The sequence below is a fragment of the Pithys albifrons genome, chromosome 7 (assembly GCF_047495875.1).
Source record: "Pithys albifrons albifrons isolate INPA30051 chromosome 7, PitAlb_v1, whole genome shotgun sequence".
Taxonomy (NCBI): Eukaryota; Metazoa; Chordata; class Aves; order Passeriformes; family Thamnophilidae; genus Pithys; species Pithys albifrons.
In genome coordinates this window covers 5,945,545-5,953,445 of record NC_092464.1, presented here as the reverse complement: position 1 = coordinate 5,953,445, position 7,901 = coordinate 5,945,545, and positions in this window count along the sequence as shown.

Here is a 7,901-nt window from a genome sequence, read left to right as displayed (position 1 = left end):
AGAAGGATCGACTGGTGCATGAATATGAGATTAGAATGAAATATCTCTGCTCATTAACCATCCTCTCATCCATTCTGTGCCCCTCTGGGCTATTAATAGCAAGGTTTGGCTAAAGGTGTAATAAAGTCTCGGTGACTGCAACCAGCGACCCACTGCTGTGTTTGCTCAGCCTTAGGCACCAGTTCAGACCAGGTCAGCAGGGAAGGAGACTCCAATGAATGCCAATGTCCTTAACTTTGGGGCTGGGCCATAGCAGTGAGCACAGCTCTTCAAGGCTGTCATTTTGACACCAAACCTATCCTGAAAATGACCAGGATGGGTTTTTCACATTGAGAGATTCCTTAGGGGTAGCCCCAGCACTGGTGAAGGTGGTCAGCTTGGTGCTTGCAGCTCAGTGGGAGCAGAGCAATTTATGATGCTGCCAGGCATAACTATAAATATTCCTATTCTGTTCTATTCTCAGAGCTGCCAGGCAAAGGTTTTTCTTGCAGAACTGGGTTATCTTAATATTCCTAAACAAACAGCCTCAATACAGTGCTGCTTATACAAAGACCATCGGCCTCAAGTGTAGCAGCAAACTGAACCCATAGAAAGCACAATCCATTTAACTTACTATGAAATTCACTCTACAGGATGATCATTTGTTTGATTCAATTTTTCAGACTAAGGCTATAAAAATGGGCATTTCTGGAAGGTGCTTTTCTAAAGAGGAAGCAATAAATTCACTGTAAAACAATACACTGTGCTGTTAAGTGTGCAGTGGCCTGTACTCAGCCAGCTGGGCAAGCCTGTCTGCAATGGATAATATTTCCAAATATTTCCATCCTTCTATTAGAAACACAGTGGGATTAGTAAAGGGAGGGAAGGAGGAAAAGAGGGAGATGTATGGACATGCTAAAGTAAGATTTGTCTTTCCATGGACTACAAAACTATCCTTTCCCAATCCCCAGACATGTTCAAGGCCAGGTTGGATGGGGAAGGTGTCCCTGCCCATGGCAGGGGGTTGGAACTAGATGATCTTTGAGGTCTGTTACAACCCAAACCATTTCATGATTCTATGAACTACAAAACCACCTCCTTGGAAAACACAGGGTATCCTACAGCCTTCCCTTTCCCCCTTTTGCTATGTATCAGGTGCACATTTATGGATGAAGGAATTTGATTTAGGTCTTTTAGCATTCTAAACCAGTTAGGCTCCATCTCTCCTAGACCCTGCACACACCTCGGGCATAGCAGTATTTTAGCACAATCCTCTGTGGAATGCACATTTTTCCTCTTCAAAAGCCACTAGAGGGCATTGGCCAACTGAAGGAATATCAGGCACGTTTATCACTGACTGCTAAAGAAGTTTTGCAGGCCAAGAACGATAACACGGCCTGTCTCAGCCTTGCACTCTGTCCTCCGTGTTTGCTTTCAGAGCCACAGATAAGCAATGACACACAGAAGGTGCTTTTCACTGCCATTGTCCAGAACTCTGATCTGCAAACAGATAAATCTTCCGTGTTACAGCAAATGAAAACAAAACCAGCAGGACTTTAAGGCTTGTGAAGGAGCAGAGTCCCAGCTGTATTTTTGGCTCCCAACTTTATTGGGCTGCACTTGGCAGCATCTCCTGGGCAATCAGTAGTTTGGCAGTTCTCTTCTGACAGGTTAAAAACCCCCTGAATTCCAGCATTTCTACTCTGTAATATTACTGAGTAGTTCTTGCTCCTTTTAAGACAGCACATGTGATTTCTGCTGTTAGATCACAGAAACACAGAATGGTTTGCGTTGGAAGGAATCTTAAAGATAATTTATTTCCAATGCCCCACTATGGGCAGGACACTTCTGAAAGAGCCTGGAGCTGTTAGGCTCATTAATGTCTCTTCTAAGAACAACTGCACTCCATGTGTCAGGGGCACACTGGCACCTGAGATCTTTCCTGACTATATTCAAGTTTTTCCTTTAAGTTTTAGAAGGAATTAAAAACACAGATCAAAAGCTTTGGGAAATGAGATTTTTTTTTAAGGGAACAACTTAAACCACTTCCAAGAATTACTCAGATGCTGAGAATTGTTGTCTTAGAGTGCCTGGTGTTCTTGGAGAGTGCCTGATGTCTAGGCTGGGGTCTAACTCTGTGTGCTTGGTGCGTGGGCCATGGAGGAATTTGGGGAGGTCACATGGGGTCACAATTTCTAATCAGCTTCCATCCCTGGCTGGGGCTGAGCAGTGCTGGGAACCATTGGGGAAGTTGCTGCTGTTAGGACCACGTTAGGACTTTGGTGAGTATCCACATGCCTTGACACAACCCAAAACACCACAGCCATCCCCTGTTTGTCCCCTGATGTGACAGCAATGACAGGCTGTCCCTGCTTCTGCCCACAGCCATGTAACTGCTCCTGGTCTCAGGCAACCGTGGCCACTGGATGCTTTAAACCTTTATTCACAATCTTCTCTGAAAGCTAGATTGGACATTGTTCCTTTAAATTCTTTGTCCACATAAGCAAGACCTGGACCTGTTCCTATGACAGCCAGGAAGAGAAACCTCAGGCTGCACCCACAGGAGCAGGAGAATCAGGTGCTGGAGACATACAGTCCTAATTCAAGGTCATTATCACATCCCCAGTGCCAAGAGCAGTGTTTCTTTCCACGTTTTGATGACAGGAACAGCTTGTGCTGCTCAGCTGCGATTTATTGCGTAGGGTAAAAGGGAGGCGGGACCCTGGCAGCACAGGGACAGGGCATGTGTGCTTCTCCTATGCCTCCTTTGCCTCTCATTACCCAAGTGCCTGGCTAGAGCTACTTGTTCCCCGGTGCTCCCAGCCAAAACTGTGATCTCAGGAAAGCCCGTGGAAAATGCTGTGCTTCACGCAGGATTTACGGTGTGGAGATGCCAGGTGTAACAGCAATACACAGTGGCACTGGGAAAATATGGCTGGGCACAGTCCTATAATGCTCACACAGGATATCCACATCCTTGTCTCCAAAACTGAGGGGTGAGGATGCAGCTAAACTTGGGAACAGATTAGATTTGGGAAAACTGGTGCTCCCCACATCTTTATGGAGAGTAGAAAAAGGAGACAACCATGGCAACAGAAGAATTATCTCCTGGTCCCAACATGTGTAGGGTGTTGAATTAGATGTAGGACAACACCTTCACCTATTTGAGGTAAGGCTGTAGGTGCTGTGAAACACAGTATGGGAGTGCAGGAAATTATTACCGTGGTCAGGGCCATTAGGGATGTCTGAGGACATCCTATCCCATCCCATCCTGCTGCATCAAAGGGGCACAGCTGTCCTGAGCTCCCTTGTCATCTCACCAGCCCCATGGGGGTGTCTTCATACCCTTGAGCACCTCAGCTGGCCCAGAACACAATAGAGCTGGAGAGCTTTAAAATCATACAGAGATAAGCTCAGCAATGGGGACCTCAGCATATAGAGAGCATACCTTCCCCCACAGAGATGCATAGAGATGTTCTGGTTATAGACATCTTCTCGTCCAAATCCTACCCTGGGACTGCTGTCTGTTACCAGAATAACCTCCAAAATCTCTATAGTTGAAATCGTACCACTTATTCACCCATCATTCCCTTGCTCACTCACAGGCAAAAGTGATGGATATTTGGGAGTGTGTCTGCAAGAGGCTCCCTTGCCTCCTGACAGCTATTCAGCGTTAATTACCAGAAAGCACTTTGGGATGCTTTGACTATGAAAAGCACTTAAGGACCATTAAATTCTCATCTCTATTTACTCCAAAGTAGCAGCCAAGTATTTATTTCCACAGAAGTGTAAGAGATAATAGTTTCCTATGCAGGGTATCTCAAGGGAGCAGGCTGATTTTAGAGGGAGATCCTTCTATGTCCTACAGGGTTCTCCTGTAGTGTTTTACCCTGGTGAGTGGTTCATGTGGTCCCCAAGAAATCAAGTCCCCAGGCAATTTCAAGTCTTTCAGCCTTTTCAATCTTTAGCTGGACTGACCTGGAAGTCCTCACAGCCTCTGTGCTTATGACAAAACATTTCAGCTGTGCTGGCTGCAGATATCCCACTTTGGTAGGTTTCATACACCTACCAATGTAATGGAGTCAGGCACGTCCAGCACAGGTATTTTATTCCCTCACTCAGCTTCCCTGGTCAAAATGTAGGTGCATCCATGTGGGTTTTTTGGGCATTTACATTATGGAAATGGTTTCATCCAGCTGAGGATGTGTGTACCAGGCCAGATGCGGAAACACAGCCAAGCCCCAGGACATCCCCAACTCTCCTCCAAACCCAAGTGGGTCATTTAAGCCTTATTTTATTTACTTTACTGTGATATCTTAGTGAGATACATGGTCCCAGAGGGGAGGATAAGCATTGCCCAAGATCACTTTGGCCAGCTGAGAGGTTGGATGCCCAGTAGATGGCAATACTGCCATTTGGTCAACAGAAGGCTTGGAGAGACAAGCTGATGGAAACGTGGGGATTAAGCAGTACTGAAAACTCCTCATGGTTATAGGTGTGAAGGAGAGTCACAGAACCATAGAATCACGAAATGGTTTTGGTTGGAAGGGACCAGAAAGATTATGTAGTTGCAATGTCCCTGTCATGGAGAGGGACTCCTTCCATTAACCAGGTTGCTCCAAGCCCCATCCAACCTGGCCTTAAACACTTCCAGTGATGGGGAACCCACAAGTCCTCCTGGCAGTGTCTCAGCACCCTCACAGGGAATAATTTCTTCCCAGTATCTAATGTAACCCTGCCCTCTTTCAGTTTAGGGCAATTCCCCCTTCTCATTTTAAAGACATTGCCCCTTGTTCCATTACTATGTGTTCTTGTCCAAAGTCCCTCTCCAGCTCTATTTGAAGCCCCTTTAGGCACTGGAAGGAGCTTTGAGGTTTTCCCTGAGCCTTCTCTTCCCCAGGCTGAACACCCCCAGCTCTCCCAGCCTGTCTCCAGAGCAAAGGTTCTCCAGCCCTGGGAGCATCTTCGTGGCCTCTGGACTTGCTCCAGCAATTCCATGTCCTGGAAGCACCAGAGTTTATCACAGCCAAGAGAAGTTCATGTTTCCTTTGAAGTGCTAGGACGGAGAAGCCCTGAAGGAGTTTCCCAGCTGGCTGGAGATGGTCCCTCCACAAGATACTGGTGTTAAAACCATGGCACTCTGCTTTTAAGGGGCGGCATCTTAGGAGTGAAACCAGGTGCAACGCACAATTTTCTCCCTGGCCATGGAAGGGCTGAAACCAGCTGACTGCACATACCGGGAAAAACGTGTCCCAGCCCGGTGACAGAGCTGGGAATCCCGCCCCGTTTGGCAGCGGGCGCTGCTGCTCCTCCCCATCCTTGGAAACCAATGATTTACTGAACCCAAGTAAACCCATCCCTGCACCCCCCACCCTGCTTAGGGTTTCACACTCGCTTTATTTTCATTTGCTTTCTTTTTTTTCCCTCCACACAGTCCTGTCGTCCGTCCTGCTTGTACCACCCAGAGGCACAGCATTACTCATCCCCTGCCCTCGTTTCGTTTCTCGGTGCCTGCACGCGTTGAACTGTGTGTGCAGCCACCAGACTAGAAAGCATTTCTCTCCGGGTGGCGGAACAGCCTCCGGAAAAGGGATGAGTCATCTGGCGACCCGGGGCTGGCGGGGACGGGGACGGGGACGGGGACAGGCTGTGACGCCAGGCTCGGCGACTCCAGACCTGGCGCCGGGCGGGAATGAGAGTGCCGAGGACTTTTCTCGTCAGGAACAGCTATAAAATGACGGATAGGATGGACTTTACCTCCGTCAGAGAAAAAAAAAACAAAACAAACAACAAACAAAACAACCCAGGAGGTGCAGGGCAAGGTCAGGGCAGGGGTGTTGGCTCTGCAGCAGTGAGGGCATTTCCAAAGAGCCAGATCCTGCTTGCAGAGGGCTTGTGTCTGCCTCAGGGTCAGGAGCTTTGGGAAAAAAATCCCTTCTCTCATGGGTTGTCTGGCTGATAGAAGGCTGACAGAAGGCAGGTTTACCTCATGGCCAAGAAGAGAGTAAGGTTGTTCCAGGCCTGTGGTAAAGGCAATAAAATACCCCAGGTGATGCCTCTGCATCCCTTGATGGCTTCAAGATTTCTGTCACTTAACAGGCACTTATTTAACTGGCACATTCCTGCAGCCCACTTGAATTTTAGTTCATGTGATGAGAAAAAACCCAAGGTCTTGCACCTGGGTCAGGACAATCCCAAGCACAAATACAGGTTTGGTGGAGAATGGGGCAAGAGCATCCCTGAGGAGAAGGATATGAGAGTGCTGGTGGATGAGAGGCTGGACTTGACCTGGTAATGTGCACTTGCAGCCCAGAAAGCCAACCATGTCCTGGGCTGCATCAAAAGAAGAGTGCCTAAAGGAGCTATAAGAGAGCTGGAGAGGGACTTTGGACAAGTGCATGGAGTGATAGGACAAGGGGGGGTTGCCTTTAAACTGACAGAGGGCAGGTTTACATTAGATATTAGGAAGAAAATTTTTACTGTGAGTATGGTGAGGTACTGGCATAGGTTTTCCAAAGAAGCTCCACTTTCAGGGTTGCCCATCCCTCTAAGTGTCCAAGGGGAGGTTGGATGGGGCTTGGAGCAACCTGTGCTAGTGGATGGGGTGTGTGTGTGTGTGGGTGTGTGTGTGTGTGTGTGTGTGTGTGTGTGCATAAGGTGGAACTAGATGGAACTCAAACCATTCTAGGATTCTGTGATTCCCCCTGGAGATGCCCATGCCAGAGGCTAGTTCATGGGATACACCACCTTGGGGCTCTTTCACCCCTGTCTTTTGGGGGTGATGGGCCTTTTGCCAGGGCACAGCACAAACTTATCACCATGACCCAAAAACACACCAGTGTAGCAGCTGGAGCTCTGTGCTGGGGACTATTACCCTCCCAATCAGAAATATTTCATGTAAGAGGGAATTAGAGACACACACCCCATAAAAGAATAAACCCCATAACCAAATACATCCTTCTAGCTGGGGAAAGGGGCTTCACTGCGTGTTGCAGAGCCTCCACAGACAAGCCTCTTTGCAGTATTGCTGCTTTTACAGCTCAGCAAATAATTTGTAACAAATAGTTTATTCAATTAATTGAGCTTCTCTGCTCTGGGGGCAGATGGCAACCTTTAAAAATGGATTCCCAGTGGAAAACTAGACAATGGCATTCTTTGGGCAATTTCCCTTGCTTTCAGGTCAATGGCAGTGGTTATGATTTATGTCTGCACTGACAGACAAAAACCCATGGGAGAGGTCTGCTTTTCCCCATCTAGATTCCTGGGATTTTTTCAGATTTTGCTTTGTACCATGGACTGGCTCACATCCTCACCCCCTTCTTTCTGTGCTGTTGCCTGACCAAGATTATTTTCTCTGCTTTTCCCCTGGGGTGCAGGATTGTGGTGATGCTTCTTTTCAGTCCCAGGGGTGCCACAGAGCAATGAGAAATGGTTTGTAACCCATGAGGGAAAGTGGTTTCCAGGGTTTCCAAGGGGTTTCCCAAGATTTCCCCTAAATGCTTCTTGATGTTGTGGGTGCTGCCATGACTGTTGTCTATTCCATCACCGCACAGAGAGAGGCAGACATCATCCATAAGCCAGCAAGTCTGGGAAACACCTCACCTGGACCCCAGCCCATGATTTACTTTATTCAGGGACAAGAGAAGAGGTTATTGTGACATACAAGTGACACTGTTGGAGCAGGAAGCAACTTGAACAGGACAGCTGTCAAATGACATTGCAAGGAGATGTGACAAGAACATTACCATGGCACAACTGAGCAGGGGCACCTCAGGAGCCTCAGGACTTGCTCTCCAGGCCACAGATATTGCCAAGAAACAAGAAGTTATATCACATTTTTGCCCTCAGTTAATTAAGCAAATTGCCAAAAAGGGCCCATCTAGTCTCAGCCCTGGGAGAAACCCCTCTTGCCAGCTGAGACT